The sequence below is a fragment of the Scophthalmus maximus genome, chromosome 15 (genome assembly GCF_022379125.1).
Source record: "Scophthalmus maximus strain ysfricsl-2021 chromosome 15, ASM2237912v1, whole genome shotgun sequence".
NCBI classification, from domain to species: domain Eukaryota; kingdom Metazoa; phylum Chordata; class Actinopteri; order Pleuronectiformes; family Scophthalmidae; genus Scophthalmus; species Scophthalmus maximus.
In genome coordinates this window covers 21,486,222-21,510,033 of record NC_061529.1, presented here as the reverse complement: position 1 = coordinate 21,510,033, position 23,812 = coordinate 21,486,222, and the positions used below count along the sequence as shown (strand labels likewise).

Here is a 23,812-nt window from a genome sequence, read left to right as displayed (position 1 = left end):
CACGTGTAGCTGCTGCGGACACTAAGACAAAGCGAGTCTTGCTTCAAAGAGTACCTCAACACCACACTGAGAAGGAGTGTTCTGCTTGCCAGTTGGGTTGAGAGTTTCAAACAACATCTAGGCACTGTTGAGCCCAGGATCTCCTGTTTACTAGACAGGCACTTTGACCAACTAAGCCACAGCGCCTGACTACCACTGTTTTGCTTCCCTCTGTTCGAACCAACAAGGGGCTTTCTGGGTGGAGGTTGCCTGGTCTCCAAGTGTATGTGTGGGTTCTCTCCAGGTACTCTGGCTTCCTCCCGCAGTCCAGGTACCAAATTTTGGCAGCCTTTAATTTAACGTGAATCAGCACTCGATAGTAACAACATCGATTGTCTCTGTGAGGTGTGGGCAGTGTCAATGCTCCAGACTGTTTGAACAAGTGTCTGTGAAACTGTTGTAACGACAGTCGTTAAAGTTGTTGGAGTAATGTTTAAGTGTCCTTTATTGCTGAATTTTTGACTGGTTAACAGTCTGTTTGGTTGTCTTCATCCTCTTCATGTAAACCTCCTATGGTAACATCACAACTTCACATCCCCAAAGTTTAAATTCCTTTGTAATTTAACTAAAAGAGCAGCATAAGACTACTTTTAATATTGCTTTTGCAAAGCTCCGGTTGACACTAAGACAAAGCAAGTCTTGCTTCAAAGAGTACCTCAACAACACACTGAGAAGGAGTGCTCTGCTTGCCAGTTGGGTTGAGAGTTTCAAACAACATCTAGGCACTAGATGAACCCAGGATCTCCTGTTTACTAGACAGGCACTTTGACCAACTAAGCCACAGCGCCTGACTACCACTATTTTGCTTCCCTCTGTTCGAACCAACAAGGGGCTTTCTGGGTGGAGGTTGCCTGGTCTCCCAGTGGATGTGTGGGTTCTCTCCAGGTACTCTGGCTTCCTCCCGCAGTCCAGGTACCGAATTTTGGCACCCTTTAATTTAACGTGAATCAGCACTAATTAGTAAGAACATCAATTGGTCAGTTAAATTTAACCTGAATAGGAAATTCTGTAAGGTGGACATAGGTACTTGAGCTGTTACGGTTGTCCAGTCTATCGGCGGTCTCACTTTAACAGCTTGTAAATCAAAGTTTTCAAGATCTCTTACCAGGAGATCAACCTTGTGAGATATTGAATCCATTATTTTGGTTTGCTGTGTACGAACAAGATATCCCTGAAGATCTTATAGTTTTGGCGTTGTACCTCAGTTGACAAACAATAGCTTATTCCCTGACCGGGAATCGAACCCGGGCCGCGGCGGTGAGAGCTCCGAATCCTAGCCACTAGACCACCAGGGACACCCGTTGTCAGTATGAAGACATGTCTTTTCCAATCTATGGACTTTAAGAGGGACAGGGGTTGAAGTATATGTACTTGCAGCTAGTGTTCCTGAGGAACTAAGAATGTAATAGCACAGTTGTTATTATGACTCTTGGAAGTAGGTCATTGTTGGCCAGTATAGCACCTTCAGTGTTTTTCAGTTCCAACGAAATCGTGGTGAATCCCAGATATTTATCACGTGTAGCTGCTGCGGACACTAAGACAAAGCGAGTCTTGCTTCAAAGAGTACCTCAACACCACACTGAGAAGGAGTGTTCTGCTTGCCAGTTGGGTTGAGAGTTTCAAACAACATCTAGGCACTGTTGAGCCCAGGATCTCCTGTTTACTAGACAGGAACTTTGACCAACTAAGCCACAGCGCCTGACTACCACTGTTTTGCTTCCCTCTGTTCGAACCAACAAGGGGCTTTCTGGGTGGAGGTTGCCTGGTCTCCAAGTGTATGTGTGGGTTCTCTCCAGGTACTCTGGCTTCCTCCCGCAGTCCAGGTACCGAATTTTGGCAGCCTTTAATTTAACGTGAATCAGCACTCGATAGTAACAACATCGATTGTCTCTGTGAGGTGTGGGCAGTGTCAATGCTCCAGACTGTTTGAACAAGTGTCTGTGAAACTGTTGTGACGACAGTCGTTAAAGTTGTTGGAGTAATGTTTAAGTGTCCTTTATTGCTGAATTTTTGACTGGTTAACAGTCTGTTTGGTTGTCTTCATCCTCTTCATGTAAACCTCCTATGGTAACATCACAACTTCACATCCCCAAAGTTTAAATTCCTTTGTAATTTAACTAAAAGAGCAGCATAAGACTACTTTTAATATTGCTTTTGCAAAGCTCCGGTCGACACTAAGACAAAGCAAGTCTTGCTTCAAAGAGTCACGTACTGGTGTCGTCCAGATATTTTTAAAAAGGGTATTCATGCTTAATCTGTAATTAACAGGCAGGCACTGCTGGGATTTGAACCCAGGATCCCCTGTTTACAAGACAGGTACTTTGACCAGCTAAGCCACAGCACCTTCCATTGTCCGTTTTGTCATTCTCCTGAAGCAAACTTGATCTTTTCTTTGAATTAAGGCCAGATATATGCAGTTTATTCAATCATGTGATCACTTAGTCAAACTGCTGTGTTGTGAATGAAATTGTTCACATACATGGTGAGTGCATGATTGTTGGTTTGTACTAAGATGATGACTTTTGTAATTGTTTACAAAGAATAATGGGCTTTGTTTTCTGTCAATGAACAGGGAGCTCCCATCGACATGCTGCTTTCAGTATCCTAAACCGCTCAAATTTAAAAGCCCAAGGTTTAAGTGTCCTTTAATTATCACGTGTAGCTGCTGCCGACACTAAGACAAAGTGAGTCTTGCTTCAAAGAGTACCTCAACACCACACTGAGGAGGAGTGTTCTGCTTGCCAGTTGGGTTGAGAGTTTCAAACAACATCTCGGCACTGTTGAGCCCAGGATCTCCTGTTTACTAGACAGGCACTTTGACCAACTAAGCCACAGCGCCTGACTACCACTGTTTTGCTTCCCTCTGTTCGAACCAACAAGGGGCTTTCTGGGTGGAGGTTGCCTGGTCTCCAAGTGTATGTGTGGGTTCTCTCCAGGTACTCTGGCTTCCTCCCGCAGTCCAGGAACCAAATTTTGGCACCCTTTAATTTAACGTGAATCAGCACTCGATAGTAACAACATCGATTGTCTCTGTGAGGTGTGGGCAGTGTCAATGCTCCAGACTGTTTGAACAAGTGTCTGTGAAACTGTTGTGACGACAGTCGTTAAAGTTGTTGGAGTAATGTTTAAGTGTCCTTTATTGCTGAATTTTTGACTGGTTAACAGTCTGTTTGGTTGTCTTCATCCTCTTCATGTAAACCTCCTATGGTAACATCACAACTTCACATCCCCAAAGTTTAAATTCCTTTGTAATTTAACTAAAAGAGCAGCATAAGACTACTTTTAATATTGCTTTTGCAAAGCTCCGGTCGACACTAAGACAAAGCAAGTCTTGCTTCAAAGAGTACCTCAACAACACACTGAGAAGGAGTGCTCTGCTTGCCAGTTGGGTTGAGAGTTTCAAACAACATCTAGGCACTGCTGGGATTTGAACCCAGGATCTCCTGTTTACTAGACAGGCACTTTGACCAACTAAGCCACAGCGCCTGACTACCACTGTTTTGCTTCCCTCTGTTCGAACCAACAAGGGGCTTTCTGGGTGGAGGTTGCCTGGTCTCCCAGTGTATGTGTGGGTTCTCTCCAGGTACTCTGGCTTCCTCCCGCAGTCCAGGTACCGAATTTTGGCACCCTTTAATTTAACGTGAATCAGCACTAATTAGTAAGAACATCAATTGGTCAGTTAAATTTAACCTGAATTGGCATTCTGTAAGGTGGACATAGGTACTTGAGCTGTTACGGTTGTCTAGTCTATCGGCGGTCTCACTTTAACAGCTTGTAAATCAAAGTTTTCAAGATCTCTTACCAGGAGATCAACCTTGTGAGATATTGAATCCATTATTTTGGTTTGCTGTGTACGAACAAGATATCCCTGAAGATCTTATAGTTTTGGCGTTGTACCTCAGTTGACAAACAATAGCTTATTCCCTGACCGGGAATCGAACCCGGGCCGCGGCGGTGAGAGCGCCGAATCCTAGCCACTAGACCACCAGGGACACCCGTTGTCAGTATGAAGACATGTGTTTTCCAATCTATGGACTTTAAGAGGGACAGGGGTTGAAGTATATGTACTTGCAGCTAGTGTTCCTGAGGAACTAAGAATGTAATAGCACAGTTGTTATTATGACTCTTGGAAGTAGGTCATTGTTGGCCAGTATAGCACCTTCAGTGTTTTTCAGTTCCAACGAAATCGTGGTGAATCCCAGATATTTATCACGTGTAGCTGCTGCGGACACTAAGACAAAGCGAGTCTTGCTTCAAAGAGTACCTCAACACCACACTGAGAAGGAGTGTTCTGCTTGCCAGTTGGGTTGAGAGTTTCAAACAACATCTAGGCACTGTTGAGCCCAGGATCTCCTGTTTACTAGACAGGCACTTTGACCAACTAAGCCACAGCGCCTGACTACCACTGTTTTGCTTCCCTCTGTTCGAACCAACAAGGGGCTTTCTGGGTGGAGGTTGCCTGGTCTCCAAGTGTATGTGTGGGTTCTCTCCAGGTACTCTGCTGGCTTCCTCCCGCAGTCCAGGTACCAAATTTTGGCAGCCTTTAATTTAACGTGAATCAGCACTCGATAGTAACAACATCGATTGTCTCTGTGAGGTGTGGGCAGTGTCAATGCTCCAGACTGTTTGAACAAGTGTCTGTGAAACTGTTGTAACGACAGTCGTTAAAGTTGTTGGAGTAATGTTTAAGTGTCCTTTATTGCTGAAGTTTTGACTGGTTAACAGTCTGTTTGGTTGTCTTCATCCTCTTCATGTAAACCTCCTATGGTAACATCACAACTTCACATCCCCAAAGTTTAAATTCCTTTGTAATTTAACTAAAAGAGCAGCATAAGACTACTTTTAATATTGCTTTTGCAAAGCTCCGGTCGACACTAAGACAAAGCAAGTCTTGCTTCAAAGAGTACCTCAACAACACACTGAGAAGGAGTGCTCTGCTTGCCAGTTGGGTTGAGAGTTTCAAACAACATCTAGGCACTAGATGAACCCAGGATCTCCTGTTTACTAGACAGGCACTTTGACCAACTAAGCCACAGCGCCTGACTACCACTATTTTGCTTCCCTCTGTTCGAACCAACAAGGGGCTTTCTGGGTGGAGGTTGCCTGGTCTCCCAGTGGATGTGTGGGTTCTCTCCAGGTACTCTGGCTTCCTCCCGCAGTCCAGGTACCGAATTTTGGCACCCTTTAATTTAACGTGAATCAGCACTAATTAGTAAGAACATCAATTGGTCAGTTAAATTTAACCTGAATAGGAAATTCTGTAAGGTGGACATAGGTACTTGAGCTGTTACGGTTGTCCAGTCTATCGGCGGTCTCACTTTAACAGCTTGTAAATCAAAGTTTTCAAGATCTCTTACCAGGAGATCAACCTTGTGAGATATTGAATCCATTATTTTGGTTTGCTGTGTACGAACAAGATATCCCTGAAGATCTTATAGTTTTGGCGTTGTACCTCAGTTGACAAACAATAGCTTATTCCCTGACCGGGAATCGAACCCGGGCCGCGGCGGTGAGAGCTCCGAATCCTAGCCACTAGACCACCAGGGACACCCGTTGTCAGTATGAAGACATGTCTTTTCCAATCTATGGACTTTAAGAGGGACAGGGGTTGAAGTATATGTACTTGCAGCTAGTGTTCCTGAGGAACTAAGAATGTAATAGCACAGTTGTTATTATGACTCTTGGAAGTAGGTCATTGTTGGCCAGTATAGCACCTTCAGTGTTTTTCAGTTCCAACGAAATCGTGGTGAATCCCAGATATTTATCACGTGTAGCTGCTGCGGACACTAAGACAAAGCGAGTCTTGCTTCAAAGAGTACCTCAACACCACACTGAGAAGGAGTGTTCTGCTTGCCAGTTGGGTTGAGAGTTTCAAACAACATCTAGGCACTGTTGAGCCCAGGATCTCCTGTTTACTAGACAGGAACTTTGACCAACTAAGCCACAGCGCCTGACTACCACTGTTTTGCTTCCCTCTGTTCGAACCAACAAGGGGCTTTCTGGGTGGAGGTTGCCTGGTCTCCAAGTGTATGTGTGGGTTCTCTCCAGGTACTCTGGCTTCCTCCCGCAGTCCAGGTACCGAATTTTGGCAGCCTTTAATTTAACGTGAATCAGCACTCGATAGTAACAACATCGATTGTCTCTGTGAGGTGTGGGCAGTGTCAATGCTCCAGACTGTTTGAACAAGTGTCTGTGAAACTGTTGTGACGACAGTCGTTAAAGTTGTTGGAGTAATGTTTAAGTGTCCTTTATTGCTGAATTTTTGACTGGTTAACAGTCTGTTTGGTTGTCTTCATCCTCTTCATGTAAACCTCCTATGGTAACATCACAACTTCACATCCCCAAAGTTTAAATTCCTTTGTAATTTAACTAAAAGAGCAGCATAAGACTACTTTTAATATTGCTTTTGCAAAGCTCCGGTCGACACTAAGACAAAGCAAGTCTTGCTTCAAAGAGTCACGTACTGGTGTCGTCCAGATATTTTTAAAAAGGGTATTCATGCTTAATCTGTAATTAACAGGCAGGCACTGCTGGGATTTGAACCCAGGATCCCCTGTTTACAAGACAGGTACTTTGACCAGCTAAGCCACAGCACCTTCCATTGTCCGTTTTGTCATTCTCCTGAAGCAAACTTGATCTTTTCTTTGAATTAAGGCCAGATATATGCAGTTTATTCAATCATGTGATCACTTAGTCAAACTGCTGTGTTGTGAATGAAATTGTTCACATACATGGTGAGTGCATGATTGTTGGTTTGTACTAAGATGATGACTTTTGTAATTGTTTACAAAGAATAATGGGCTTTGTTTTCTGTCAATGAACAGGGAGCTCCCATCGACATGCTGCTTTCAGTATCCTAAACCGCTCAAATTTAAAAGCCCAAGGTTTAAGTGTCCTTTAATTATCACGTGTAGCTGCTGCCGACACTAAGACAAAGTGAGTCTTGCTTCAAAGAGTACCTCAACACCACACTGAGGAGGAGTGTTCTGCTTGCCAGTTGGGTTGAGAGTTTCAAACAACATCTCGGCACTGTTGAGCCCAGGATCTCCTGTTTACTAGACAGGCACTTTGACCAACTAAGCCACAGCGCCTGACTACCACTGTTTTGCTTCCCTCTGTTCGAACCAACAAGGGGCTTTCTGGGTGGAGGTTGCCTGGTCTCCAAGTGTATGTGTGGGTTCTCTCCAGGTACTCTGGCTTCCTCCCGCAGTCCAGGAACCAAATTTTGGCACCCTTTAATTTAACGTGAATCAGCACTCGATAGTAACAACATCGATTGTCTCTGTGAGGTGTGGGCAGTGTCAATGCTCCAGACTGTTTGAACAAGTGTCTGTGAAACTGTTGTGACGACAGTCGTTAAAGTTGTTGGAGTAATGTTTAAGTGTCCTTTATTGCTGAATTTTTGACTGGTTAACAGTCTGTTTGGTTGTCTTCATCCTCTTCATGTAAACCTCCTATGGTAACATCACAACTTCACATCCCCAAAGTTTAAATTCCTTTGTAATTTAACTAAAAGAGCAGCATAAGACTACTTTTAATATTGCTTTTGCAAAGCTCCGGTCGACACTAAGACAAAGCAAGTCTTGCTTCAAAGAGTACCTCAACAACACACTGAGAAGGAGTGCTCTGCTTGCCAGTTGGGTTGAGAGTTTCAAACAACATCTAGGCACTGCTGGGATTTGAACCCAGGATCTCCTGTTTACTAGACAGGCACTTTGACCAACTAAGCCACAGCGCCTGACTACCACTGTTTTGCTTCCCTCTGTTCGAACCAACAAGGGGCTTTCTGGGTGGAGGTTGCCTGGTCTCCCAGTGTATGTGTGGGTTCTCTCCAGGTACTCTGGCTTCCTCCCGCAGTCCAGGTACCGAATTTTGGCACCCTTTAATTTAACGTGAATCAGCACTAATTAGTAAGAACATCAATTGGTCAGTTAAATTTAACCTGAATTGGCATTCTGTAAGGTGGACATAGGTACTTGAGCTGTTACGGTTGTCTAGTCTATCGGCGGTCTCACTTTAACAGCTTGTAAATCAAAGTTTTCAAGATCTCTTACCAGGAGATCAACCTTGTGAGATATTGAATCCATTATTTTGGTTTGCTGTGTACGAACAAGATATCCCTGAAGATCTTATAGTTTTGGCGTTGTACCTCAGTTGACAAACAATAGCTTATTCCCTGACCGGGAATCGAACCCGGGCCGCGGCGGTGAGAGCGCCGAATCCTAGCCACTAGACCACCAGGGACACCCGTTGTCAGTATGAAGACATGTGTTTTCCAATCTATGGACTTTAAGAGGGACAGGGGTTGAAGTATATGTACTTGCAGCTAGTGTTCCTGAGGAACTAAGAATGTAATAGCACAGTTGTTATTATGACTCTTGGAAGTAGGTCATTGTTGGCCAGTATAGCACCTTCAGTGTTTTTCAGTTCCAACGAAATCGTGGTGAATCCCAGATATTTATCACGTGTAGCTGCTGCGGACACTAAGACAAAGCGAGTCTTGCTTCAAAGAGTACCTCAACACCACACTGAGAAGGAGTGTTCTGCTTGCCAGTTGGGTTGAGAGTTTCAAACAACATCTAGGCACTGTTGAGCCCAGGATCTCCTGTTTACTAGACAGGCACTTTGACCAACTAAGCCACAGCGCCTGACTACCACTGTTTTGCTTCCCTCTGTTCGAACCAACAAGGGGCTTTCTGGGTGGAGGTTGCCTGGTCTCCAAGTGTATGTGTGGGTTCTCTCCAGGTACTCTGCTGGCTTCCTCCCGCAGTCCAGGTACCAAATTTTGGCAGCCTTTAATTTAACGTGAATCAGCACTCGATAGTAACAACATCGATTGTCTCTGTGAGGTGTGGGCAGTGTCAATGCTCCAGACTGTTTGAACAAGTGTCTGTGAAACTGTTGTAACGACAGTCGTTAAAGTTGTTGGAGTAATGTTTAAGTGTCCTTTATTGCTGAAGTTTTGACTGGTTAACAGTCTGTTTGGTTGTCTTCATCCTCTTCATGTAAACCTCCTATGGTAACATCACAACTTCACATCCCCAAAGTTTAAATTCCTTTGTAATTTAACTAAAAGAGCAGCATAAGACTACTTTTAATATTGCTTTTGCAAAGCTCCGGTCGACACTAAGACAAAGCAAGTCTTGCTTCAAAGAGTACCTCAACAACACACTGAGAAGGAGTGCTCTGCTTGCCAGTTGGGTTGAGAGTTTCAAACAACATCTAGGCACTAGATGAACCCAGGATCTCCTGTTTACTAGACAGGCACTTTGACCAACTAAGCCACAGCGCCTGACTACCACTATTTTGCTTCCCTCTGTTCGAACCAACAAGGGGCTTTCTGGGTGGAGGTTGCCTGGTCTCCCAGTGGATGTGTGGGTTCTCTCCAGGTACTCTGGCTTCCTCCCGCAGTCCAGGTACCGAATTTTGGCAGCCTTTAATTTAACGTGAATCAGCACTAATTAGTAAGAACATCAATTGGTCAGTTAAATTTAACCTGAATTGGCATTCTGTAAGGTGGACATAGGTACTTGAGCTGTTACGGTTGTCTAGTCTATCGGCGGTCTCACTTTAACAGCTTGTAAATCAAAGTTTTCAAGATCTCTTACCAGGAGATCAACCTTGTGAGATATTGAATCCATTATTTTGGTTTGCTGTGTACGAACAAGATATCCCTGAAGATCTTATAGTTTTGGCGTTGTACCTCAGTTGACAAACAATAGCTTATTCCCTGACCGGGAACCGAACCCGGGCCGCGGCGGTGAGAGCGCCGAATCCTAGCCACTAGACCACCAGGGACACCCGTTGTCAGTATGAAGACATGTGTTTTCCAATCTATGGACTTTAAGAGGGACAGGGGTTGAAGTATATGTACTTGCAGCTAGTGTTCCTGAGGAACTAAGAATGTAATAGCACAGTTGTTATTATGACTCTTGGAAGTAGGTCATTGTTGGCCAGTATAGCACCTTCAGTGTTTTTCAGTTCCAACGAAATCGTGGTGAATCCCAGATATTTATCACGTGTAGCTGCTGCGGACACTAAGACAAAGCGAGTCTTGCTTCAAAGAGTACCTCAACACCACACTGAGAAGGAGTGTTCTGCTTGCCAGTTGGGTTGAGAGTTTCAAACAACATCTAGGCACTGTTGAGCCCAGGATCTCCTGTTTACTAGACAGGCACTTTGACCAACTAAGCCACAGCGCCTGACTACCACTGTTTTGCTTCCCTCTGTTCGAACCAACAAGGGGCTTTCTGGGTGGAGGTTGCCTGGTCTCCAAGTGTATGTGTGGGTTCTCTCCAGGTACTCTGGCTTCCTCCCGCAGTCCAGGTACCAAATTTTGGCACCCTTTAATTTAACGTGAACCAGCACTCGATAGTAACAACATCGATTGTCTCTGTGAGGTGTGGGCAGTGTCAATGCTCCAGACTGTTTGAACAAGTGTCTGTGAAACTGTTGTAACGACAGTCGTTAAAGTTGTTGGAGTAATGTTTAAGTGTCCTTTATTGCTGAATTTTTGACTGGTTAACAGTCTGTTTGGTTGTCTTCATCCTCTTCATGTAAACCTCCTATGGTAACATCACAACTTCACATCCCCAAAGTTTAAATTCCTTTGTAATTTAACTAAAAGAGCAGCATAAGACTACTTTTAATATTGCTTTTGCAAAGCTCCGGTCGACACTAAGACAAAGCAAGTCTTGCTTCAAAGAGTCACGTACTGGTGTCGTCCAGATATTTTTAAAAAGGGTATTCATGCTTAATCTGTAATTAACAGGCAGGCACTGCTGGGATTTGAACCCAGGATCCCCTGTTTACAAGACAGGTACTTTGACCAGCTAAGCCACAGCGCCTTCCATTGTCTGTTTTGTCATTCTCCTGAAGCAAACTTGATCTTTTCTTTGAATTAAGGCCAGATATATGCAGTTTATTCAATCATGTGATCACTTAGTCAAACTGCTGTGTTGTGAATGAAATTGTTCACATACATGGTGAGTGCATGATTGTTGGTTTGTACTAAGATGATGACTTTTGTAATTGTTTACAAAGAATAATGGGCTTTGTTTTCTGTCAATGAACAGGGAGCTCCCATCGACATGCTGCTTTCAGTATCCTAAACCGCTCAAATTTAAAAGCCCAAGGTTTAAGTGTCCTTTAATTATCACGTGTAGCTGCTGCCGACACTAAGACAAAGTGAGTCTTGCTTCAAAGAGTACCTCAACACCACACTGAGGAGGAGTGTTCTGCTTGCCAGTTGGGTTGAGAGTTTCAAACAACATCTCGGCACTGTTGAGCCCAGGATCTCCTGTTTACTAGACAGGCACTTTGACCAACTAAGCCACAGCGCCTGACTACCACTGTTTTGCTTCCCTCTGTTCGAACCAACAAGGGGCTTTCTGGGTGGAGGTTGCCTGGTCTCCAAGTGTATGTGTGGGTTCTCTCCAGGTACTCTGGCTTCCTCCCGCAGTCCAGGAACCAAATTTTGGCACCCTTTAATTTAACGTGAATCAGCACTCGATAGTAACAACATCGATTGTCTCTGTGAGGTGTGGGCAGTGTCAATGCTCCAGACTGTTTGAACAAGTGTCTGTGAAACTGTTGTGACGACAGTCGTTAAAGTTGTTGGAGTAATGTTTAAGTGTCCTTTATTGCTGAATTTTTGACTGGTTAACAGTCTGTTTGGTTGTCTTCATCCTCTTCATGTAAACCTCCTATGGTAACATCACAACTTCACATCCCCAAAGTTTAAATTCCTTTGTAATTTAACTAAAAGAGCAGCATAAGACTACTTTTAATATTGCTTTTGCAAAGCTCCGGTCGACACTAAGACAAAGCAAGTCTTGCTTCAAAGAGTACCTCAACAACACACTGAGAAGGAGTGCTCTGCTTGCCAGTTGGGTTGAGAGTTTCAAACAACATCTAGGCACTGCTGGGATTTGGACCCAGGATCTCCTGTTTACTAGACAGGCACTTTGACCAACTAAGCCACAGCGCCTGACTACCACTATTTTGCTTCCCTCTGTTCGAACCAACAAGGGGCTTTCTGGGTGGAGGTTGCCTGGTCTCCCAGTGTATGTGTGGGTTCTCTCCAGGTACTCTGGCTTCCTCCCGCAGTCCAGGTACCGAATTTTGGCACCCTTTAATTTAACGTGAATCAGCACTAATTAGTAAGAACATCAATTGGTCAGTTAAATTTAACCTGAATTGGCATTCTGTAAGGTGGACATAGGTACTTGAGCTGTTACGGGTGTCTAGTCTATCGGCGGTCTCACTTTAACAGCTTGTAAATCAAAGTTTTCAAGATCTCTTACCAGGAGATCAACCTTGTGAGATATTGAATCCATTATTTTGGTTTGCTGTGTACGAACAAGATATCCCTGAAGATCTTATAGTTTTGGCGTTGTACCTCAGTTGACAAACAATAGCTTATTCCCTGACCGGGAATCGAACCCGGGCCGCGGCGGTGAGAGCGCCGAATCCTAGCCACTAGACCACCAGGGACACCCGTTGTCAGTATGAAGACATGTTTTTTCCAATCTATGGACTTTAAGAGGGACAGGGGTTGAAGTATATGTACTTGCAGCTAGTGTTCCTGAGGAACTAAGAATGTAATAGCACAGTTGTTATTATGACTCTTGGAAGTAGGTCATTGTTGGCCAGTATAGCACCTTCAGTGTTTTTCAGTTCCAACGAAATCGTGGTGAATCCCAGATATTTATCACGTGTAGCTGCTGCGGACACTAAGACAAAGCGAGTCTTGCTTCAAAGAGTACCTCAACACCACACTGAGAAGGAGTGTTCTGCTTGCCAGTTGGGTTGAGAGTTTCAAACAACATCTAGGCACTGTTGAGCCCAGGATCTCCTGTTTACTAGACAGGCACTTTGACCAACTAAGCCACAGCGCCTGACTACCACTGTTTTGCTTCCCTCTGTTCGAACCAACAAGGGGCTTTCTGGGTGGAGGTTGCCTGGTCTCCAAGTGTATGTGTGGGTTCTCTCCAGGTACTCTGGCTTCCTCCCGCAGTCCAGGTACCAAATTTTGGCAGCCTTTAATTTAACGTGAATCAGCACTCGATAGTAACAACATCGATTGTCTCTGTGAGGTGTGGGCAGTGTCAATGCTCCAGACTGTTTGAACAAGTGTCTGTGAAACTGTTGTAACGACAGTCGTTAAAGTTGTTGGAGTAATGTTTAAGTGTCCTTTATTGCTGAATTTTTGACTGGTTAACAGTCTGTTTGGTTGTCTTCATCCTCTTCATGTAAACCTCCTATGGTAACATCACAACTTCACATCCCCAAAGTTTAAATTCCTTTGTAATTTAACTAAAAGAGCAGCATAAGACTACTTTTAATATTGCTTTTGCAAAGCTCCGGTCGACACTAAGACAAAGCAAGTCTTGCTTCAAAGAGTCACGTACTGGTGTCGTCCAGATATTTTTAAAAAGGGTATTCATGCTTAATCTGTAATTAACAGGCAGGCACTGCTGGGATTTGAACCCAGGATCCCCTGTTTACAAGACAGGTACTTTGACCAGCTGAGCCACAGCGCCTTCCATTGTCTGTTTTGTCATTCTCCTGAAGCAAACTTGATCTTTTCTTTGAATTAAGGCCAGATATATGCAGTTTATTCAATCATGTGATCACTTAGTCAAACTGCTGTGTTGTGAATGAAATTGTTCACATACATGGTGAGTGCATGATTGTTGGTTTGTACTAAGATGATGACTTTTGTAATTGTTTACAAAGAATAATGGGCTTTGTTTTCTGTCAATGAACAGGGAGCTCCCATCGACATGCTGCTTTCAGTATCCTAAACCGCTCAAATTTAAAAGCCCAAGGTTTAAGTGTCCTTTAATTATCACGTGTAGCTGCTGCCGACACTAAGACAAAGTGAGTCTTGCTTCAAAGAGTACCTCAACACCACACTGAGAAGGAGTGTTCTGCTTGCCAGTTGGGTTGAGAGTTTCAAACAACATCTCGGCACTGTTGAGCCCAGGATCTCCTGTTTACTAGACAGGCACTTTGACCAACTAAGCCACAGCGCCTGACTACCACTGTTTTGCTTCCCTCTGTTCGAACCAACAAGGGGCTTTCTGGGTGGAGGTTGCCTGGTCTCCAAGTGTATGTGTGGGTTCTCTCCAGGTACTCTGGCTTCCTCCCGCAGTCCAGGAACCAAATTTTGGCACCCTTTAATTTAACGTGAATCAGCACTCGATAGTAACAACATCGATTGTCTCTGTGAGGTGTGGGCAGTGTCAATGCTCCAGACTGTTTGAACAAGTGTCTGTGAAACTGTTGTGACGACAGTCGTTAAAGTTGTTGGAGTAATGTTTAAGTGTCCTTTATTGCTGAATTTTTGACTGGTTAACAGTCTGTTTGGTTGTCTTCATCCTCTTCATGTAAACCTCCTATGGTAACATCACAACTTCACATCCCCAAAGTTTAAATTCCTTTGTAATTTAACTAAAAGAGCAGCATAAGACTACTTTTAATATTGCTTTTGCAAAGCTCCGGTCGACACTAAGACAAAGCAAGTCTTGCTTCAAAGAGTACCTCAACAACACACTGAGAAGGAGTGCTCTGCTTGCCAGTTGGGTTGAGAGTTTCAAACAACATCTAGGCACTGCTGGGATTTGAACCCAGGATCTCCTGTTTACTAGACAGGCACTTTGACCAACTAAGCCACAGCGCCTGACTACCACTGTTTTGCTTCCCTCTGTTCGAACCAACAAGGGGCTTTCTGGGTGGAGGTTGCCTGGTCTCCAAGTGTATGTGTGGGTTCTCTCCAGGTACTCTGGCTTCCTCCCGCAGTCCAGGTACCGAATTTTGGCACCCTTTAATTTAACGTGAATCAGCACTAATTAGTAAGAACATCAATTGGTCAGTTAAATTTAACCTGAATTGGCATTCTGTAAGGTGGACATAGGTACTTGAGCTGTTACGGTTGTCTAGTCTATCGGCGGTCTCACTTTAACAGCTTGTAAATCAAAGTTTTCAAGATCTCTTACCAGGAGATCAACCTTGTGAGATATTGAATCCATTATTTTGGTTTGCTGTGTACGAACAAGATATCCCTGAAGATCTTATAGTTTTGGCGTTGTACCTCAGTTGACAAACAATAGCTTATTCCCTGACCGGGAATCGAACCCGGACCGCGGCGGTGAGAGCGCCGAATCCTAGCCACTAGACCACCAGGGACACCCGTTGTCAGTATGAAGACATGTGTTTTCCAATCTATGGACTTTAAGAGGGACAGGGGTTGAAGTATATGTACTTGCAGCTAGTGTTCCTGAGGAACTAAGAATGTAATAGCACAGTTGTTATTATGACTCTTGGAAGTAGGTCATTGTTGGCCAGTATAGCACCTTCAGTGTTTTTCAGTTCCAACGAAATCGTGGTGAATCCCAGATATTTATCACGTGTAGCTGCTGCGGACACTAAGACAAAGCGAGTCTTGCTTCAAAGAGTACCTCAACACCACACTGAGAAGGAGTGTTCTGCTTGCCAGTTGGGTTGAGAGTTTCAAACAACATCTAGGCACTGTTGAGCCCAGGATCTCCTGTTTACTAGACAGGCACTTTGACCAACTAAGCCACAGCGCCTGACTACCACTGTTTTGCTTCCCTCTGTTCGAACCAACAAGGGGCTTTCTGGGTGGAGGTTGCCTGGTCTCCAAGTGTATGTGTGGGTTCTCTCCAGGTACTCTGGCTTCCTCCCGCAGTCCAGGTACCAAATTTTGGCACCCTTTAATTTAACGTGAACCAGCACTCGATAGTAACAACATCGATTGTCTCTGTGAGGTGTGGGCAGTGTCAATGCTCCAGACTGTTTGAACAAGTGTCTGTGAAACTGTTGTAACGACAGTCGTTAAAGTTGTTGGAGTAATGTTTAAGTGTCCTTTATTGCTGAATTTTTGACTGGTTAACAGTCTGTTTGGTTGTCTTCATCCTCTTCATGTAAACCTCCTATGGTAACATCACAACTTCACATCCCCAAAGTTTAAATTCCTTTGTAATTTAACTAAAAGAGCAGCATAAGACTACTTTTAATATTGCTTTTGCAAAGCTCCGGTCGACACTAAGACAAAGCAAGTCTTGCTTCAAAGAGTACCTCAACAACACACTGAGAAGGAGTGCTCTGCTTGCCAGTTGGGTTGAGAGTTTCAAACAACATCTAGGCACTACTGGGATTTGAACCCAGGATCTCCTGTTTACTAGACAGGCACTTTGACCAACTAAGCCACAGCGCCTGACTACCACTGTTTTGCTTCCCTCTGTTCGAACCAACAAGGGGCTTTCTGGGTGGAGGTTGCCTGGTCTCCAAGTGTATGTGTGGGTTCTCTCCAGGTACTCTGGCTTCCTCCCGCAGTCCAGGTACCGAATTTTGGCACCCTTTAATTTAACGTGAATCAGCACTAATTAGTAAGAACATCAATTGGTCAGTTAAATTTAACCTGAATTGGCATTCTGTAAGGTGGACATAGGTACTTGAGCTGTTACGGTTGTCTAGTCTATCGGCGGTCTCACTTTAACAGCTTGTAAATCAAAGTTTTCAAGATCTCTTACCAGGAGATCAACCTTGTGAGATATTGAATCCATTATTTTGGTTTGCTGTGTACGAACAAGATATCCCTGAAGATCTTATAGTTTTGGCGTTGTACCTCAGTTGACAAACAATAGCTTATTCCCTGACCGGGAATCGAACCCGGACCGCGGCGGTGAGAGCGCCGAATCCTAGCCACTAGACCACCAGGGACACCCGTTGTCAGTATGAAGACATGTGTTTTCCAATCTATGGACTTTAAGAGGGACAGGGGTTGAAGTATATGTACTTGCAGCTAGTGTTCCTGAGGAACTAAGAATGTAATAGCACAGTTGTTATTATGACTCTTGGAAGTAGGTCATTGTTGGCCAGTATAGCACCTTCAGTGTTTTTCAGTTCCAACGAAATCGTGGTGAATCCCAGATATTTATCACGTGTAGCTGCTGCGGACACTAAGACAAAGCGAGTCTTGCTTCAAAGAGTACCTCAACACCACACTGAGAAGGAGTGTTCTGCTTGCCAGTTGGGTTGAGAGTTTCAAACAACATCTAGGCACTGTTGAGCCCAGGATCTCCTGTTTACTAGACAGGCACTTTGACCAACTAAGCCACAGCGCCTGACTACCACTGTTTTGCTTCCCTCTGTTCGAACCAACAAGGGGCTTTCTGGGTGGAGGTTGCCTGGTCTCCAAGTGTATGTGTGGGTTCTCTCCAGGTACTCTGGCTTCCTCCCGCAGTCCAGGTACCAAATTTTGGCACCCTTTAATTTAACGTGAACCAGCACTCGATAGTAACAACATCGATTGTCTCTGTGAGGTGTGGGCAGTGTCAATGCTCCAGACTGTTTGAACAAGTGTCTGTGAAACTGTTGTAACGACAGTCGTTAAAGTTGTTGGAGTAATGTTTAAGTGTCCTTTATTGCTGAATTTTTGACTGGTTAACAGTCTGTTTGGTTGTCTTCATCCTCTTCATGTAAACCTCCTATGGTAACATCACAACTTCACATCCCCAAAGTTTAAATTCCTTTGTAATTTAACTAAAAGAGCAGCATAAGACTACTTTTAATATTGCTTTTGCAAAGCTCCGGTCGACACTAAGACAAAGCAAGTCTTGCTTCAAAGAGTACCTCAACAACACACTGAGAAGGAGTGCTCTGCTTGCCAGTTGGGTTGAGAGTTTCAAACAACATCAAGGCACTAGATGAACCCAGGATCTCCTGTTTACTAGACAGGCACTTTGACCAACTAAGCCACAGCGCCTGACTACCACTATTTTGCTTCCCTCTGTTCGAACCAACAAGGGGCTTTCTGGGTGGAGGTTGCCTGGTCTCCCAGTGGATGTGTGGGTTCTCTCCAGGTACTCTGGCTTCCTCCCGCAGTCCAGGTACCGAATTTTGGCACCCTTTAATTTAACGTGAATCAGCACTAATTAGTAAGAACATCAATTGGTCAGTTAAATTTAACCTGAATAGGAAATTCTGTAAGGTGGACATAGGTACTTGAGCTGTTACGGTTGTCTAGTCTATCGGCGGTCTCACTTTAACAGCTTGTAAATCAAAGTTTTCAAGATCTCTTACCAGGAGATCAACCTTGTGACATATTGAATCCATTATTTTGGTTTTCTGTGTACGAACAAGATATCCCTGAAGATCTTATAGTTTTGGCGTTGTACCTCAGTTAACAAACAATAGCTTATTCCCTGACCGGGAATCGAACCCGGGCCGCGGCGGTGAGAGCGCCGAATCCTAGCCACTAGACCACCAGGGACACCCGTTGTCAGTATGAAGACATGTGTTTTCCAATCTATGGACTTTAAGAGGGACAGGGGTTGAAGTATATGTACTTGCAGCTAGTGTTCCTGAGGAACTAAGAATGTAATAGCACAGTTGTTATTATGACTCTTGGAAGTAGGTCATTGTTGGCCAGTATAGCACCTTCAGTGTTTTTCAGTTCCAACGAAATCGTGGTGAATCCCAGATATTTATCACGTGTAGCTGCTGCGGACACTAAGACAAAGCGAGTCTTGCTTCAAAGAGTACCTCAACACCACACTGAGAAGGAGTGTTCTGCTTGCCAGTTGGGTTGAGAGTTTCAAACAACATCTAGGCACTGTTGAGCCCAGGATCTCCTGTTTACTAGACAGGCACTTTGACCAACTAAGCCACAGCGCCTGACTACCACTGTTTTGCTTCCCTCTGTTCGAACCAACAAGGGGCTTTCTGGGTGGAGGTTGCCTGGTCTCCAAGTGTATGTGTGGGTTCTCTCCAGGTACTCTGGCTTCCTCCCGCAGTCCAGGTACCAAATTTTGGCACCCTTTAATTTAACGTGAACCAGCACTCGATAGTAACAACATCGATTGTCTCTGTGAGGTGTGGGCAGTGTCAATGCTCCAGACTGTTTGAACAAGTGTCTGTGAAACTGTTGTAACGACAGTCGTTAAAGTTGTTGGAGTAATGTTTAAGTGTCCTTTATTGCTGAATTTTTGACTGGTTAACAGTCTGTTTGGTTGTCTTCATCCTCTTCATGTAAACCTCCTATGGTAACATCACAACTTCACATCCCCAAAGTTTAAATTCCTTTGTAATTTAACTAAAAGAGCAGCATAAGACTACTTTTAATATTGCTTTTGCAAAGCTCCGGTCGACACTAAGACAAAGCAAGTCTTGCTTCAAAGAGTACCTCAACAACACACTGAGAAGGAGTGCTCTGCTTGCCAGTTGGGTTGAGAGTTTCAAACAACATCAAGGCACTAGATGAACCCAGGATCTCCTGTTTACTAGACAGGCACTTTGACCAACTAAGCCACAGCGCCTGACTACCACTATTTTGCTTCCCTCTGTTCGAACCAACAAGGGGCTTTCTGGGTGGAGGTTGCCTGGTCTCCCAGTGTATGTGTGGGTTCTCTCCAGGTACTCTGGCTTCCTCCCGCAGTCCAGGTACCGAATTTTGGCACCCTTTAATTTAACGTGAATCAGCACTAATTAGTAAGAACATCAATTGGTCAGTTAAATTTAACCTGAATAGGAAATTCTGTAAGGTGGACATAGGTACTTGAGCTGTTACGGTTGTCTAGTCTATCGGCGGTCTCACTTTAACAGCTTGTAAATCAAAGTTTTCAAGATCTCTTACCAGGAGATCAACCTTGTGACATATTGAATCCATTATTTTGGTTTTCTGTGTACGAACAAGATATCCCTGAAGATCTTATAGTTTTGGCGTTGTACCTCAGTTAACAAACAATAGCTTATTCCCTGACCGGGAATCGAACCCGGGCCGCGGCAGTGAGAGCGCCGAATCCTAGCCACTAGACCACCAGGGACACCCGTTGTCAGTATGAAGACATGTGTTTTCCAATCTATGGACTTTAAGAGGGACAGGGGTTGAAGTATATGTACTTGCAGCTAGTGTTCCTGAGGAACTAAGAATGTAATAGCACAGTTGTTATTATGACTCTTGGAAGTAGGTCATTGTTGGCCAGTATAGCACCTTCAGTGTTTTTCAGTTCCAACGAAATCGTGGTGAATCCCAGATATTTATCACGTGTAGCTGCTGCGGACACTAAGACAAAGCGAGTCTTGCTTCAAAGAGTACCTCAACACCACACTGAGAAGGAGTGTTCTGCTTGCCAGTTGGGTTGAGAGTTTCAAACAACATCTAGGCACTGTTGAGCCCAGGATCTCCTGTTTACTAGACAGGCACTTTGACCAACTAAGCCACAGCGCCTGACTACCACTGTTTTGCTTCCCTCTGTTCGAACCAACAAGGGGCTTTCTGGGTGGAGGTTGCCTGGTCTCCAAGTGTATGTGTGGGTTCTCTCCAGGTACTCTGGCTTCCTCCCGCAGTCCAGGTACCAAATTTTGGCACCCTTTAATTTAACGTGAACCAGCACTCGATAGTAACAACATCGATTGTCTCTGTGAGGTGTGGGCAGTGTCAATGCTCCAGACTGTTTGAACAAGTGTCTGTGAAACTGTTGTAACGACAGTCGTTAAAGTTGTTGGAGTAATGTTTAAGTGTCCTTTATTGCTGAATTTTTGACTGGTTAACAGTCTGTTTGGTTGTCTTCATCCTCTTCATGTAAACCTCCTATGGTAACATCACAACTTCACATCCCCAAAGTTTAAATTCCTTTGTAATTTAACTAAAAGAGCAGCATAAGACTACTTTTAATATTGCTTTTGCAAAGCTCCGGTCGACACTAAGACAAAGCAAGTCTTGCTTCAAAGAGTCACGTACTGGTGTCGTCCAGATATTTTTAAAAAGGGTATTCATGCTTAATCTGTAATTAACAGGCAGGCACTGCTGGGATTTGAACCCAGGATCCCCTGTTTACAGGACAGGTACTTTGACCAGCTAAGCCACAGCGCCTTCCATTGTCTGTTTTGTCATTCTCCTGAAGCAAACTTGATCTTTTCTTTGAATTAAGGCCAGATATATGCAGTTTATTCAATCATGTGATCACTTAGTCAAACTGCTGTGTTGTGAATGAAATTGTTCACATACATGGTGAGTGCATGATTGTTGGTTTGTACTAAGATGATGACTTTTGTAATTGTTTACAAAGAATAATGGGCTTTGTTTTCTGTCAATGAACAGGGAGCTCCCATCGACATGCTGCTTTCAGTATCCTAAACCGCTCAAATTTAAAAGCCCAAGGTTTAAGTGTCCTTTAATTATCACGTGTAGCTGCTGCCGACACTAAGACAAAGTGAGTCTTGCTTCAAAGAGTACCTCAACACCACACTGAGGAGGAGTGTTCTGCTTGCCAGTTGGGTTGAGAGTTTCAAACAACATCTCGGCACTGTTGAGCCCAGGATCTCCTGTTTACTAGACAGGCACTTTGACCAACTAAGCCACAGCGCCTGACTACCACTGTTTTGCTTCCCTCTGTTCGAACCAACAAGGGGCTTTCTGGGTGGAGGTTGCCTGGTCTCCAAGTGTATGTGTGGGTTCTCTCCAGGTACTCTGGCTTCCTCCCGCAGTCCAGGAACCAAATTTTGGCACCCTTTAATTTAACGTGAATCAGCACTCGATAGTAACAACATCGATTGTCTCTGTGAGGTGTGGGCAGTGTCAATGCTCCAGACTGTTTGAACAAGTGTCTGTGAAACTGTTGTGACGACAGTCGTTAAAGTTGTTGGAGTAATGTTTAAGTGTCCTTTATTGCTGAATTTTTGACTGGTTAACAGTCTGTTTGGTTGTCTTCATCCTCTTCATGTAAACCTCCTATGGTAACATCACAACTTCACATCCCCAAAGTTTAAATTCCTTTGTAATTTAACTAAAAGAGCAGCATAAGACTACTTTTAATATTGCTTTTGCAAAGCTCCGGTCGACACTAAGACAAAGCAAGTCTTGCTTCAAAGAGTACCTCAACAACACACTGAGAAGGAGTGCTCTGCTTGCCAGTTGGGTTGAGAGTTTCAAACAACATCTAGGCACTGCTGGGATTTGAACCCAGGATCTCCTGTTTACTAGACAGGCACTTTGACCAACTAAGCCACAGCGCCTGACTACCACTATTTTGCTTCCCTCTGTTCGAACCAACAAGGGGCTTTCTGGGTGGAGGTTGCCTGGTCTCCCAGTGGATGTGTGGGTTCTCTCCAGGTACTCTGGCTTCCTCCCGCAGTCCAGGTACCGAATTTTGGCAGCCTTTAATTTAACGTGAATCAGCACTAATTAGTAAGAACATCAATTGGTCAGTTAAATTTAACCTGAATTGGCATTCTGTAAGGTGGACATAGGTACTTGAGCTGTTACGGTTGTCTAGTCTATCGGCGGTCTCACTTTAACAGCTTGTAAATCAAAGTTTTCAAGATCTCTTACCAGGAGATCAACCTTGTGAGATATTGAATCCATTATTTTGGTTTGCTGTGTACGAACAAGATATCCCTGAAGATCTTATAGTTTTGGCGTTGTACCTCAGTTGACAAACAATAGCTTATTCCCTGACCGGGAATCGAACCCGGGCCGCGGCGGTGAGAGCGCCGAATCCTAGCCACTAGACCACCAGGGACACCCGTTGTCAGTATGAAGACATGTGTTTTCCAATCTATGGACTTTAAGAGGGACAGGGGTTGAAGTATATGTACTTGCAGCTAGTGTTCCTGAGGAACTAAGAATGTAATAGCACAGTTGTTATTATGACTCTTGGAAGTAGGTCATTGTTGGCCAGTATAGCACCTTCAGTGTTTTTCAGTTCCAACGAAATCGTGGTGAATCCCAGATATTTATCACGTGTAGCTGCTGCGGACACTAAGACAAAGCGAGTCTTGCTTCAAAGAGTACCTCAACACCACACTGAGAAGGAGTGTTCTGCTTGCCAGTTGGGTTGAGAGTTTCAAACAACATCTAGGCACTGTTGAGCCCAGGATCTCCTGTTTACTAGACAGGCACTTTGACCAACTAAGCCACAGCGCCTGACTACCACTGTTTTGCTTCCCTCTGTTCGAACCAACAAGGGGCTTTCTGGGTGGAGGTTGCCTGGTCTCCAAGTGTATGTGTGGGTTCTCTCCAGGTACTCTGGCTTCCTCCCGCAGTCCAGGTACCAAATTTTGGCACCCTTTAATTTAACGTGAACCAGCACTCGATAGTAACAACATCGATTGTCTCTGTGAGGTGTGGGCAGTGTCAATGCTCCAGACTGTTTGAACAAGTGTCTGTGAAACTGTTGTAACGACAGTCGTTAAAGTTGTTGGAGTAATGTTTAAGTGTCCTTTATTGCTGAATTTTTGACTGGTTAACAGTCTGTTTGGTTGTCTTCATCCTCTTCATGTAAACCTCCTATGGTAACATCACAACTTCACATCCCCAAAGTTTAAATTCCTTTGTAATTTAACTAAAAGAGCAGCATAAGACTACTTTTAATATTGCTTTTGCAAAGCTCCGGTCGACACTAAGACAAAGCAAGTCTTGCTTCAAAGAGTACCTCAACAACACACTGAGAAGGAGTGCTCTGCTTGCCAGTTGGGTTGAGAGTTTCAAACAACATCAAGGCACTAGATGAACCCAGGATCTCCTGTTTACTAGACAGGCACTTTGACCAACTAAGCCACAGCGCCTGACTACCACTATTTTGCTTCCCTCTGTTCGAACCAACAAGGGGCTTTCTGGGTGGAGGTTGCCTGGTCTCCAAGTGTATGTGTGGGTTCTCTCCAGGTACTCTGGCTTCCTCCCGCAGTCCAGGTACCAAATTTTGGCACCCTTTAATTTAACGTGAACCAGCACTCGATAGTAACA

General features: G+C 44.2%; 22 non-coding genes across 22 annotated transcripts; all 22 read right to left on the bottom strand.

The window, feature by feature from the left end:
• Window positions 1–1,262: 1,262 nt before the first annotated feature.
• trnae-cuc lies at window positions 1,263–1,334 on the bottom strand. The gene has a single exon. It is a non-coding gene; the product is annotated as a tRNA-Glu (tRNA).
• Window positions 1,335–2,309: 975 nt separating this feature from the next.
• Window positions 2,310–2,383, bottom strand: trnat-ugu. Its single transcript has one exon. It is a non-coding gene; the product is annotated as a tRNA-Thr (tRNA).
• Window positions 2,384–3,451: 1,068 nt separating this feature from the next.
• Window positions 3,452–3,525, bottom strand: trnat-agu. The gene has a single exon. It is a non-coding gene; the product is annotated as a tRNA-Thr (tRNA).
• Window positions 3,526–3,959: 434 nt separating this feature from the next.
• trnae-cuc lies at window positions 3,960–4,031 on the bottom strand. The gene has a single exon. It is a non-coding gene; the product is annotated as a tRNA-Glu (tRNA).
• A 1,483-nt stretch (window positions 4,032–5,514) lies between these two features.
• On the bottom strand, window positions 5,515–5,586 carry trnae-cuc. Its single transcript has one exon. It is a non-coding gene; the product is annotated as a tRNA-Glu (tRNA).
• A 975-nt stretch (window positions 5,587–6,561) lies between these two features.
• trnat-ugu lies at window positions 6,562–6,635 on the bottom strand. Its single transcript has one exon. It is a non-coding gene; the product is annotated as a tRNA-Thr (tRNA).
• A 1,068-nt stretch (window positions 6,636–7,703) lies between these two features.
• Window positions 7,704–7,777, bottom strand: trnat-agu. The gene has a single exon. It is a non-coding gene; the product is annotated as a tRNA-Thr (tRNA).
• Window positions 7,778–8,211: 434 nt separating this feature from the next.
• Window positions 8,212–8,283, bottom strand: trnae-cuc. Its single transcript has one exon. It is a non-coding gene; the product is annotated as a tRNA-Glu (tRNA).
• A 1,482-nt stretch (window positions 8,284–9,765) lies between these two features.
• Window positions 9,766–9,837, bottom strand: trnae-cuc. Its single transcript has one exon. It is a non-coding gene; the product is annotated as a tRNA-Glu (tRNA).
• Window positions 9,838–10,812: 975 nt separating this feature from the next.
• trnat-ugu lies at window positions 10,813–10,886 on the bottom strand. The gene has a single exon. It is a non-coding gene; the product is annotated as a tRNA-Thr (tRNA).
• Window positions 10,887–11,954: 1,068 nt separating this feature from the next.
• trnat-agu lies at window positions 11,955–12,028 on the bottom strand. Its single transcript has one exon. It is a non-coding gene; the product is annotated as a tRNA-Thr (tRNA).
• Window positions 12,029–12,462: 434 nt separating this feature from the next.
• Window positions 12,463–12,534, bottom strand: trnae-cuc. The gene has a single exon. It is a non-coding gene; the product is annotated as a tRNA-Glu (tRNA).
• A 975-nt stretch (window positions 12,535–13,509) lies between these two features.
• Window positions 13,510–13,583, bottom strand: trnat-ugu. Its single transcript has one exon. It is a non-coding gene; the product is annotated as a tRNA-Thr (tRNA).
• Window positions 13,584–14,651: 1,068 nt separating this feature from the next.
• Window positions 14,652–14,725, bottom strand: trnat-agu. The gene has a single exon. It is a non-coding gene; the product is annotated as a tRNA-Thr (tRNA).
• Window positions 14,726–15,159: 434 nt separating this feature from the next.
• On the bottom strand, window positions 15,160–15,231 carry trnae-cuc. The gene has a single exon. It is a non-coding gene; the product is annotated as a tRNA-Glu (tRNA).
• Window positions 15,232–16,208: 977 nt separating this feature from the next.
• On the bottom strand, window positions 16,209–16,282 carry trnat-agu. The gene has a single exon. It is a non-coding gene; the product is annotated as a tRNA-Thr (tRNA).
• A 434-nt stretch (window positions 16,283–16,716) lies between these two features.
• Window positions 16,717–16,788, bottom strand: trnae-cuc. Its single transcript has one exon. It is a non-coding gene; the product is annotated as a tRNA-Glu (tRNA).
• A 1,480-nt stretch (window positions 16,789–18,268) lies between these two features.
• Window positions 18,269–18,340, bottom strand: trnae-cuc. Its single transcript has one exon. It is a non-coding gene; the product is annotated as a tRNA-Glu (tRNA).
• A 1,480-nt stretch (window positions 18,341–19,820) lies between these two features.
• Window positions 19,821–19,892, bottom strand: trnae-cuc. Its single transcript has one exon. It is a non-coding gene; the product is annotated as a tRNA-Glu (tRNA).
• A 975-nt stretch (window positions 19,893–20,867) lies between these two features.
• On the bottom strand, window positions 20,868–20,941 carry trnat-ugu. The gene has a single exon. It is a non-coding gene; the product is annotated as a tRNA-Thr (tRNA).
• Window positions 20,942–22,009: 1,068 nt separating this feature from the next.
• On the bottom strand, window positions 22,010–22,083 carry trnat-agu. The gene has a single exon. It is a non-coding gene; the product is annotated as a tRNA-Thr (tRNA).
• A 434-nt stretch (window positions 22,084–22,517) lies between these two features.
• trnae-cuc lies at window positions 22,518–22,589 on the bottom strand. The gene has a single exon. It is a non-coding gene; the product is annotated as a tRNA-Glu (tRNA).
• Window positions 22,590–23,812: the final 1,223 nt, after the last annotated feature.